General features: G+C 40.8%; 1 non-coding gene across 1 annotated transcript; it reads left to right on the top strand.

Moving 5' to 3' along the window:
* Positions 1–10,085: 10,085 nt before the first annotated feature.
* On the top strand, positions 10,086–10,192 carry LOC141624528 (small nucleolar RNA R71). Its single transcript, XR_012534334.1, has one exon. It is a non-coding gene; the product is annotated as a small nucleolar RNA R71 (small nucleolar RNA).
* Positions 10,193–12,190: the final 1,998 nt, after the last annotated feature.

Genomic DNA, 12,190 nt, shown 5'->3' with positions numbered 1-12,190 from the left:
AAAAGACATGTTTTTGGGATTTTTTCGAAATTTTTCAAATTTTATGCATTTTTGGAATATAAATTCCCATCCCCCACTTTATTTTGGACATTGTCCTCAATGTACATGTAGGAGTAGGAATGAAAAAGAAAAACATGTTTTTGGATTTTTTTTTGATTTTATGGAAATTGAAGTACAAATGCAATGATATGATATGAATGAATGCATGCTCTAACTAAATGCAATTCTATATGACATATATAACAAATGAATGTAATCTAAACTATATTATATGATGCATGTGTTTTTGTTATGGCGGAGAGCATAATTTAGATTAGCTCCCAATGCATATGCATAGACTTTCCCAAATCAAAATAGACATTATTTCTAATGTCAAGAATTTCGGGGGAGTTCATGCACATGGAATGCAATGCATGAAACTAAAAATTGTCAATTTGGATTTTTCAAGTCGGGAACAATAAAAATGAACACCTTAATGATGCCAAGGTTCTAGTCCTCCAATGTTGCTAGGACTCCTCAAAATGATCAAGATAAAATAAAAACAAGAGAAGTAGACAAACCATAAGGGAGGTGTAAGAATGTAGGAGCCTCCAAAAGTTTACGTGTCCTCACCCATCATATCATCATTATCATCATCTTCCTTGCTTGAGGCATCATCAACCTACATAGATGTGGAATCATGTCCACTCTCACTTTCACTTTCTTGTTCTTCTTGAACTTCTTCTTCTTCTCCTTCTTGGTCACCACTCTCATCAACAACCATTTCCTCTCCACCCGGTCTACCACCACTAGAAGTGCTAGGAAAGAATACTTCCCTATCCGCCCAACTAGGCAAAGGACAAGATGGATCAAGAAGTCCTTGCCTAGCTAGATGTAGGAGGGGCGGATATTGGGCCTTGTAAGCATCAACTCTATCATTGTAAGCTTGTTTATGCATTTCCCTCATGAGTAGAGTCAAGTAATCATTTCCCGCCTTGGCATCTTTGGGGTTGAACTCGTGGTACTCAAATGGGTAAGGTGGGGTGATAATGGAGGAGGAGGGCTCGGCAATTTCGTCCCCTTGGTGTTGAATGATGTACTCGGTCTCTTCGGAGAGTGGGAAAAAGGTAGTTCGGTCGATGAACATTCAATCGGCAAATTTTGCTAGGCAAAGTGAAGGATCTAGCTTCATTTGTCAACCACCCAAACTTGTTGTCAAGAGTATCGTTCTTGACCCACTTAAACTTTAGAATCATGGTGGGCAAATCGATAAGGTGGCCACCTTTTACCGGTGCATAAGTGTTGTTCTTGTTGAAATCCCGGTTAAAATGCTTAGCCAAATAGGTAACTAGTCCTCTATTGGCAATAAAGGCCGTGCCTTCTTTGCCACAATCAATATTAAGCCATCGATCAACCAAATGTCGTAAAGCATTGTATGGCTTGGTAAATTCTCTCCCAATGTCCAAAGCCGACTCAAGAAGGATAAAGTCGAGTTTGGTAAGATGATTTGTGCCATTTCTAGCTATCAAAGTATTCCCAATGACCTTATGCCATACTCTAATGCCTGGATGGTGGACTAAGAGAGCACGACTATCATGAAAGCGGGTGAATTTCCTTCCGGAAATTGCCATCCAAAGAGGAGCGGGGCCATACTTCGTAGGCATCTTTGTAAATTTTACACTATCACTAAGGCCAAATATCTTACCTAATTCGTCATAAGATAAGCACCTATCAACATTTTCAAGACGAAATTCAATAATGGTTCGGGTCTCCACCTTTGTGACTTTCAAAGAGCTCAAAAACTCTAAGGTGAGGGAGGGGTATGTCAATTCTTGCATTGTAAACAATTTACTTAACCCCATAGACTCGAAAAAGGTCTTAGTTTGTTCAAGGACACCCAACTTTGACAATGCACCTTCACAAATAAACTTAGTAGGCATGATGGTTTTCTTAGCAAAGAGAATGAATTTCTCCATATGGGAGTCGGAAGTGAAAATTACCTCCGGATAATCGGATAATTGTTCAATTACTGGAGTTGAAGTAGTAGCTGTAAAGAATTAGAAGCTTAATGATATATTTCACTGCAAGGGTTACATTATACAGTTGAGAATACAAGTGTGAAAGCATAAACATATACATAATCTATTCCTAAAATATACAAGATATGCAATCAATTAGTGAGGAGAATAAGTAGGAGAATTACTAATTGATATGCAGATTATTTGATGCTGATATTGTGTGATATGGTAGGATTAGTTGCCTGGTTTGGTTGTGTGTTTGATTTAGTCTTATCAGGCTCCCGCAAGATGGACGGGCGTAGACGGAGACCAATCTTGGCAGCTAGTAACATAAACCGTGGTTTAGACAAGGGGATTGGTGAGTGTATCAGCTAATTGATCGTCACCATTGATATGTTGTACACGGATGGAGCCAAGGTTGACCTGTTCTCGAACAAAGTGGAAAGCTAGTGCCAAGTGTTTCATGCGAGAGTGAAAGATCGGATTGGCTGAGTAATTTGTTGCGCTAAGGTTATCACAAAAGATAACAGGGGGGCGATATGAAGATAAAGAGTTCAGACAATAGGGATTTTAACCATAGTACCTCGGCTGTAGTGTCGGCCACTGCTCGAAACTCGGCTTCGGTTGAGGATCTTGATAAGGCCCGTTGCTTTCTAGAGGACCAAGAGATCGGATTTTGCCCAATGAAAACAATATAGCCAGTAGTAGATACATAATCATCTTTATCACCACCTAAATCGGCATCACAATAGGCATGTAGATTGAATGGGGTGTTACGTTGAAGATGAATACCTTGATGCAGTGTTCCTTTAAGGTAGCGGGGAAGGCGTTTGAGTGCTATCCAGTGAGAGGAAGTCGGGTGAGTGAGGAATTGCGTAAGTTTGTTGACGGGGAAGGCTATATCAGGCCGTGTAAGGGATAGATGCTGAAGGCTCCCGACGATGGCACGATATGTTATTTCATCTTCGAGTGGTTGATCTGCTTGTCGTATCAGAGGCGGATGAGGCAGCATGGGGGTCGTAGAGGGTGAGCAGTCTTCCATATTGTAGTGGCTGAGGATGTCGGATGTATACTTCGATTGGTTGAGATGTAAACCTGTTGAAGTCGGTGTGACTTCCATACCAAGAAAGTAAGACAATGGGCCAAAGTCTTTGAGTGAGAATCGAGCTGAAATTGCTTCAATGAACTGAGTCACATCTATCGGGTTCGGTCCTGTAAAAATAATATCATCGACATAAACTATAACAAATAGACGGATGTTAGGTCGGTCACAAATAAATAGAGATGAGTTGGAAATGGAATTGCGAAAACCATATGAAATTAAATAATTTTTAAGCTCGGTGTACCAAGCCCGTGAGGCTTGTTTCAATCCGTAGATAGCTTTGCTCAGTTTACAAATATAATTTGGTTTATTTGGGTCGGAAAAACCTGGTGGTTGAATCATGTAGACTGCCTCGGTTAACGTTCCTTGAAGAAAAGCGTTATTAACATCTATTTGTCGCAACGACCAACCATTAGTGATGGCAAGGGAGAGGATTAGGCGAATGGTTGTGGGTTTAATTACGGGACTGAAGGTTTCGGAATAGTCGAGTCCAGGGCGTTGATGAAAACCTTTCGCAACAAGACGGGCTTTGTGTTGCTTAAGACTTCCATCCGGGTTATACTTGAGACGGAATACCCATTTGCATCCAATAACATTATGAGTCGAATTTGGAGGTATTAAGGTCCATGTATTGTTGTGAATAAGGGCATCATATTTTGATTGCATAACAGCTCGCCATAATGGGTCGATGAGAGCTTGTTTAACGGTGTTTGGAGTAGTGTAGATAGTGGGGGAGACAGACAGGTTGGCGTTTTTAGAGTATCGGGGATTCAGTTTTATGATATTGTTGGATAGTCGGGTATTGTGACGGACAGTTGTGGAAGGTAGCAGGTCCGAATGTGAACTAGACGTCGAGGTAGTGTGGATGTTGGGTATGGGAGGAGAGGAATCAGAGGGAGTAGGGGAGGTGGTGGTGACTGGGTCAGAGGAGGGGATAGCCGTGGCAGGAGAAACAGGAGAGGTAGGGGAGGGGTCGGTGTTAGTAACAGTGGGGGCAGATGCGGGTAAGATGGGTACGGTGAAGGAGCACCAGTCCATGGAGGATATGGTGGCATGTGGAGTTGGTAAATTGAGGAGGGTGATGTATGGGAACGTATCATTGACAAACCGGACATGTCGAGATATATAAATTCGAGATGTGAGGGGATCGAGACACAAGTAGGCACTTTGTGTTTGGGAGTAGCCAATGAAGATGCATTGGACAGACCGTGGTTGAAATTTGTGTGTCGTGTACGGGCGTAACCAAGGAAAACACAAACAGCCAAAGCTATGGAGTTTGTGAATGTTGGGTTCATGGTTAAATAGGGCAGAATAAGGAGAGATATTTTAAAGCGTGGATGTAGGTAGTCGATTGATGAGATAAGTTGCTGTAGTGAACGCATAAGGCCAGAAGGTTGTGGGTAATTGAGCATGTGTAAGAAGAGCTAAACCCGTCTCAACAATATGGCGGTGTCGCCTTTCAGCAAAATCGTTATATTCCGGAGTATGCGGAGGGGAGGTTAGATGATTGATGCCGTTGATATTGAGATGATTAGTAAGTTTTACAAATTCACCTCCGTTGTCGGAATAAAATTGACGGATAGGTTTGTTAAAGTAATTTTCAACAATTGCGCGAAATTTAATGAATGTGTCAGTGGTGTCGGATTTTCGTTTAATAGGGTATAGCCATATATAATGGGTGTAGTGATCAACAAGGATAAGGTAGTATTTATATGAGTCAGAGGAGAGAATTGGTGAGGTCCAAACATCAGAAAATATAAGGTCAAGCTGGGCGCGAGAGACGAGACTAGAAATGCCAAAAGCTAATTTGTGACTTTTGTTAATTAAACATGCAGTACAGGAATCAGAAATAGGAATACGTAATTGAAATTTAGAATTAAAAAGTTGCAATATTTTATTAGACGGATGGCCGAGGCGATGGTGCCATGTAGAACGGTCGGATGATAAGGCAACATTAGCTTGAGGCAGGGAAGGACACCATATATAGGTGCCATCAATTAGGAGCCCTTGAAGTAGAACTGCTTCCGTCTGGGTGTCCTTAATAAGAAAAGAAGACGGTAAGAATATGGCATAAGCATTATTATCATAGGAAAATTGAGATACGGAAAATAAGTTTTTGGAAATTTCCGGGACAACTAGGACATTAGTGAAATGAAGAGAACGAGAGTATGAAGGGAAAAAAAAGGAACCAGTGTGTGTTATTTGGAGCGGCGAGCCATCACCGATGAAGAGATCATCAGGTCCTTCATATGGTGAATGCAAGGACAACGTGCTGAGATCGTTGGTAATGTGGTGAGACGCCCCACTATCAACGACCCACGAGTTCTAAGGTTGGCTGGACTGATGGGTGGCCTTGTTGGCCTGTGGACACGGCCCGCGAGGCTGGCGGGTTGGGAATACCACATTTGGGTACTGTTCAGCAAGGAGACGGTATGACGACGCTACATGGCCAACCTCGTCACAGAAATGGCATCGTCCCTTATAGGGTTTGGCGTAGCCGGATGGGTTGGAGCTGTTGGTAGTAGGTTTGGGTGTGTAGTTGGAGGATTTGGTTTGATTATTAGAACGATTCTGGTAATCGGATCGATTGTGGTATGAGGCCGCGTTGGCGGATGGAGGAAAGGCAGTGGGGGCAGGTTCGTTTTTGAGGCGAAGTTCTGATGAGCTTCTCATGAAGGGCTTCGAAAGAGATAGAGGTATCTGTAACGCGGATAGCCTCTATCACAGAGCGATACTTATTATAGTTTAGTCCGTTCAAAATTTTTGTGGTGATATCGTCGACATCCATGGGATGCTCGAGTTGCGCTAGATCATCAGTCCATGACTTGATGGCTGTCATGTATTCCGTGATGGTCATACCATCAGTGTGAGTGATATTTTCGAGACGATCCTTGATCTGAAGGCGATGACCACGGGAGGAATTGGCAAATGTTCGATTAAGAGTGGACCAAGCATCATGAGCAGTAGGATCCTTGACAATCAATGCGGCTATTGGAGAGGCAAGGGTACCGGCAAGAGCGCCGAGGATGAGTTGATCCCGGCGGTACCACGTAGCATAGGCGGGATTGGCTTGGATGGTGGGTTTGGTTTCGGGTGCAACCGGGTCAACAGTTACTGTTTTGGGTGGAGCAGGGGCAGTACCATCAAGGAAGGAGAAAATCTCGAGGCCGTTCATAATTGCTCGAACTTGAAACCTCCATTGACGGAAGGAAATGGAATCTTTGAGTTGGATGCAATTTGAAAAGGTAACAATGGTTAATGGGTGAGTTGGGTCGTTGGCGTTGGTGAGTTGAAGTTGGTTTGCCATAATAGCGGAGGTCGGAGGTCGAAATAGATGAACCGGGGCAGACGGATGAAGAAAGGTGATAAGATTTTTCATTGATCGTGAGGATCTTATTTGTTTCCTGATACCATGTAAAGAATTAGAAGCTTAATGATATATTTCATTGCAAGGGTTACATTATATAGTTGAGAATACAAGTGTGAAAGCATAAACATATACATAATCTATTCCTAAAATATACAAGATATGCAATCAATTAGTGAGGAGAATAAGTAGGAGAATTACTAATTGATATGCAAATTATTTGATGCTGACATTGTGTGATATGGTAGGATTAGTTGTCTGGTTTGGTTGTGTGTTTGATTTAGTCTTATCAGTAGATTCCATAGGGGGATTTTGTTCTTGAACCTCCAACCTTGCCTCATGGACTACCAATGCCTTTGATACTTGTTTTGCTTGAAGAGCTAATTGCCTTTTGGAAAGTGTCTTCTTTTGAGGTGCCTTGTTTGCACCTTTTGTTCTTGCCATTCTCCTTTGCTTAATTTCACCAATGAAAGATTGAAATCTTCGATTTCTAGTAATGCTCAAATCGATTTAGGATGAATGAATGTTGCTTTGTATCCTAAAAATCGACTCAAAACTTGAAGATTTTGGTGTTTGAATTACTTGTTGTTGCAAAAGGAGTGATTAATTTTTGCCGTGAGGAAGTTTGGATTTGATTTAGTTGAATTTGGTTGAGGGAATTTGTTTTTGTTGATGGAGAGGATGAGGATTTCGGGGTTTTAGGATTTTGGGTAGTGTTTGTATTTTGAAGAAATGAGAATGAATGGGAGAGGAGGGTTTAAAAATACCCGTTAGTTTTGAATCTGCAGAGGGAGACGAGCGGACCAGGGGTCGGGACGCTCGGCTTCTTCAAAATTTGGGGTTAGAAAAAGACGCCACATGACGAGCGGACCACAGGAAAGACGAGCGGATTCCTTGAGCTGAGACGAGCGTCTTTTCCTTAGGACGCTCGGATTCCTTTCCAGGGAGAAATCCCAGAAGTTGGCAGTAAAAAGACGAGCGTCTTTTTTTGATGGACGACCGTCCAGACTGAGACGAGCGTCTTTCTGGCTGGGATGCTCGGATTAACAGTCAGACCCAAATTTTAATTTCTGCAGCTCTACCAGACGAGCGTCTGATGGCTTGGACGCTCGGGTTTCTTCAGGACGAGCGGATTATCCCTCAGGCCGCTCGAATTCTTCCTTGATCACACGGATTCAGGTCCATCCGTGGGTGCTTCGCAACCCGTGTCATTTCATTCTTCAATTCTTATGTTCTTCATTGTAGGGGCACTACAAAGGCATGAATAGCCTAGGCAATTGCTATCCCCACACTAAGTCAAAGCACTACATATCAATAAATTCATAAGTCCCTCCCTCACTTCTCTCAAAATGATTAATATCTTGATCAAGGCACATAAATGTAAATCCAAAAATGACAAAAATGCAATAGAATAATTGAAATGCAAGTTAGGGAGTTAGAATATTTACAAATGGTGGTTTAGGGAGGACTCCACCAAACTCTCATCCAATGTGAGATGTCAAGGGGGCATGTTCAAGGTGTTGTTGGTGTTACCCAACACCTTGAGTAGTCGAAAGCTTGCTCATTATCATGATAAAGATCCTCAATAGATCTTTGCACTTGTTGTTCTCCATGATGGTCTTGGATCATAGCATTACCAATATAAGGATTGAATATCCCTTCAAACTCATCATCCCAAAGACCGCGTACTTCGTCTACTTGCTCACTAAAAAAGTCTTGAGTTGATAAAGACAACTCTCCTTCTTTCTTGTCTTGGCCAATGAGGTCTTCTTCTTTACTTGTCATGGGTGAGCTTTTCAAGCTCTCATTGTTGCAATTTCCTTGCTCTTTTGATGGGGCATCATCCACTTTCTTTCTCCATTGAAATTCCAACTTCTTTCTATCATCCTTCCGGCTATAGTGATCAACCATAAAACATGGCTCATGCAATCGGGGAGTTCTCATAGTCTTGTCAAGATTGAAAGTGATGGTTTCGTCTCCCACTTCAAGGGTGAGCTCTCCATGCTTCACATCGATCACCGCTCCCGCGGTGTGTAAGAAAGGTCTTCCTAAGATAATAGGAATGTTGGAGTCTTTTTCCATGTCAACAATAATGAAATCCACCGGGATGAAGAATTTTCCAATTCTCACGGGAACATCTTCCTATACCCCTAAAGGTGTCTTTGTTGATCTATTCGCCATTTGAAGCATGATGTTGGTGCATTTGAGTTCTCCCATTCCTAGCCTCTTGCTAACCAAATATAGCATGACACTAACACTTGCCCCAAGGTCACATAAAGCTTTGTTGATTGTAGTGTCACCAATAGTGCATGGAATGGAGAAGCTTCCCGGATCCTTGAGCTTTGGAGGTGAACTCCCTTGAAGGATGGCACTACTCACCTTAGTTAAGGCAATAGTCTCAAGCTTCCGGATTGATTTGTTCTTTGTAAGGATGTCCTTCATGTACTTTGCATAGGTCGGAACGTGATTGATCAATTCCGTGAAAGGAATCGAGACTTCTAAATTCTTCTCAATTTCCATGAATTTTCCAAGTTGGTCATCAAACTTAGGCTTAGCTTGACGACTCGGGAATGGAAGTCTAATCACAATGGGCTCCTTCTCTTTGGCCTTTTCTTCATTTTTCTTTGAAACTTCTTGATAGGTGGGTTCTTTTTCCCTAGAGTTTTGCACAACTATTTCCTTGTCACTAGCCTCCACAACTTCATCCTCAACTTGCTTCTTTGGCCCTTCATATCTTGTACCACTCCTCAAGTGGATGGCACTAACCATTTCATGTCTTGGGGGATTACTTTGAGGTGGTAATTGCCCCTTTTGTCTTTGAGATCTTGAAGATGCTAGTTGGGTCATTTGAGTTTTCAACATTTTTGTGTGGGCTAGGATGTTGTTGATGGTGATGTTTTTTGCTTGGCTATCTTTTTGCATTTGAGTGAAAAATTCTTGTTGATTCATTTGCATTTAGAGGACCGCTTTTTGAACATCAAAACCTTGGTCATTTTGTTGATTGTATGAAGTTTGATTTTGGTAACCTTGGTTTTGGTTGTAAAAGGGTCTTTGATTTTGGTTTCTCATTGGGGGTGGGGTGTATGTTGTTGGTTGAGGGTTTTGAATATTTTGGCTTTTGTATGAGAGATTTGGATGGAATTTGGTGTTTTCATTGTAATAGTTGGAATAAGGGGTACCACTTTTGTATGCTTGAAAAGCATTCACTTGCTCACTTGTTCCCCTATATTCACTTTGGTCAGGTCCCAAAGTTCCACAATTCTCACATACTCCATTTGGAATCGATGAAGATGCTACCATGGCATTAACATGTTTCTTTGGTGATTTTGAGGCTTTTTCAAGCTTAGCCATAGCCTTTTCAAACTTCAAGTTGATGGTATCAATATGAGCACTAAGTTGAGCACCCAATTGAGTAATAGAGTCCACTTCATGTTTTCCTCCTCTAGTAGCCTTGCGAGGTCTACTATATTGTGAGTTATGGACCGCCATTTCCTCAATCTTGTTCCAAGTTTGATTATCGTCAACTTCGGTGTACATACCATTTGATCCCATGTTGAGAATGTTTCGGGAGTCTTCATAAAGACCATTCCAAAATTGTTGTACCAAGAACCACTCGCTAAGTCCATGATGAGGACATGAGCGACAAGTTCCTTTGAATCGCTCCCAAGCTTCATACAAAGATTCTTCGTCCCTTTGCTTAAAACCCGTGATTTGGGCTCTTAGCATGTTAGTCTTTTCCGGAGGGTAGAACTTTTTGTAGAAAGCTAGAGCCAACTTCATCCAAGAGTCAATTCCAAGAGTAGCCTTATCAAGGCTCTTTAACCATTGTTTCGCGGTACCAATTAGAGAAAAAGGAAATAAGACCCATCGAATTTGGTATTGAGTCACTCCGGTTTGTGGAATCGCATCACAATAGTCACAAAAAGTCTCCATGTGAGAATGAGGCTCTTCACTAGGCATCCCCCCAAATTGGCTTCTTTCAACTAATTGGATAAATGCGGATTTTACAATAAAATTTCCGGTTAAGTGTTGTGGTGTGGGAGTACCATTGGGTAGGTTCTCCTCGGTTGGTACGGAATGTGATGCATACTTAGGCATTATGGGTTGATTGTGTGGTTGATTTTGTGTTGGGTTCTCCTCACCTTCTCTTGCAAAAGGGTTGATGAACTCAAGATTATTTGGTTGAATATCTACAACCTCACCAATACCTCTCAAAGTATTTCTAGCAAGTCTTCTATTGGTTGTCAAAGTTCTTTCAATTTCGTGATCAATGGGCAACAAGTTACCTTGTGATCTTCTAGACATGCAAAATATCAAACAACTAAAAAACAATTAGAACAAAGCTTGAGGAGTTTTATTTCCCCAAGGCAAACAAAGAGACAACTAATAACAATCAAAGAAAACACTAGTAGAAAAAGTCCTATTGACATCGGTTATTTTGCCTCATTTACATCGGTTTTTGGGCGATGTTTCTGGGGGCGACGTTTATAGTATTTTTACCTTAACATCGGTTTTACAACCGATGTTAATGACATATATTACATCGGTTTCTTTCTATAACTGAAGTTAATAGCCTTTAATTTACATCGGTTTTGGTACAGAACTGATGTAAATATAACCTTATTTACATCAGTTATAGACTAAAACCGATGTAAATATCACCTTTTTTACATCATTTGTTGACTAAAACCGATGTAAATAGGTATATTTCTAAATAAAAAAAATTACATTTGAGGCGTTTTTTATTGGGAAAACACCTCAAATGAAAGTTCCAATCAATTAAAAAAATATATTTATATTTCTAAAACCCATAATTTATAAATAAATAAATTCTCCAAAATTATAAATATACACTTGTTTTTAACATAAATATTTTTAGATCTACATATAAATAGATATGATACTTGTATAATACTACTGACTAAATAATGATAGTATACAAATGTAATAAAAAAAATTAACATAATAGTGTAATACTCCTCTTTTGTTATTCTACAATTGCAAGAGGCCATGATCTTAATATTCATATCAGTACAATAACTCATACAGTCATACCCACTTGAAATATCACCACGAGCTGAGAAACTGGCCTCCACGGACATGCTCAAGCAGATTCATGACATGATCAACCTTGCCTGTGTCTGCAGTGTTGTAGACAATACTTGCAAAAGTTAGTGTTGGTATGAATCACAACCATTCATGTCAATAGCTAATACAAAATTGAACACATCTTCCAATATATATAGTGTTATACAGACCCGGACGTATGGTGAGTTAGTGATTAACTCCTATGCAAATGACAAACCAAAACACTCGTAAGATCTTACTACCACAAGCAGAAAATCTACCATGACAGACCAGGCCTGTCTCTACGTGTCCATTAAATAGCTAATGTAGCATGAAGATTAAATTCAAATCCCCAATCTATATAAAGTAAGGTCAGTGGGTCTACTAGCCAATCAACTATACCCTCCTGATGTCTGCCCTCTGCTTGGTTGAAAGACCGACCACAGAGCATAGCTGAAAAAATAAGTGCAAAACAGTGATATCACTAGCTATTCGTTTGAATTACCCTAGTTAATTAAATCCTTCGGCTTAGGCCATAACTAGAAATAATACTCCCAAGAACACTACACTACTACAGAGTAGTGAGAGTACAACTTCAGAAGCATGGGATACAGCCATATAGCTAAATTCGGCTAGCAAGGGTTTCATCTTATCAGA

Source organism: Silene latifolia, chromosome X (genome assembly GCF_048544455.1).
Source record: "Silene latifolia isolate original U9 population chromosome X, ASM4854445v1, whole genome shotgun sequence".
Taxonomy (NCBI): domain Eukaryota; kingdom Viridiplantae; phylum Streptophyta; class Magnoliopsida; order Caryophyllales; family Caryophyllaceae; genus Silene; species Silene latifolia.
This window is presented reverse-complemented; position numbering and strand designations above follow the sequence as displayed.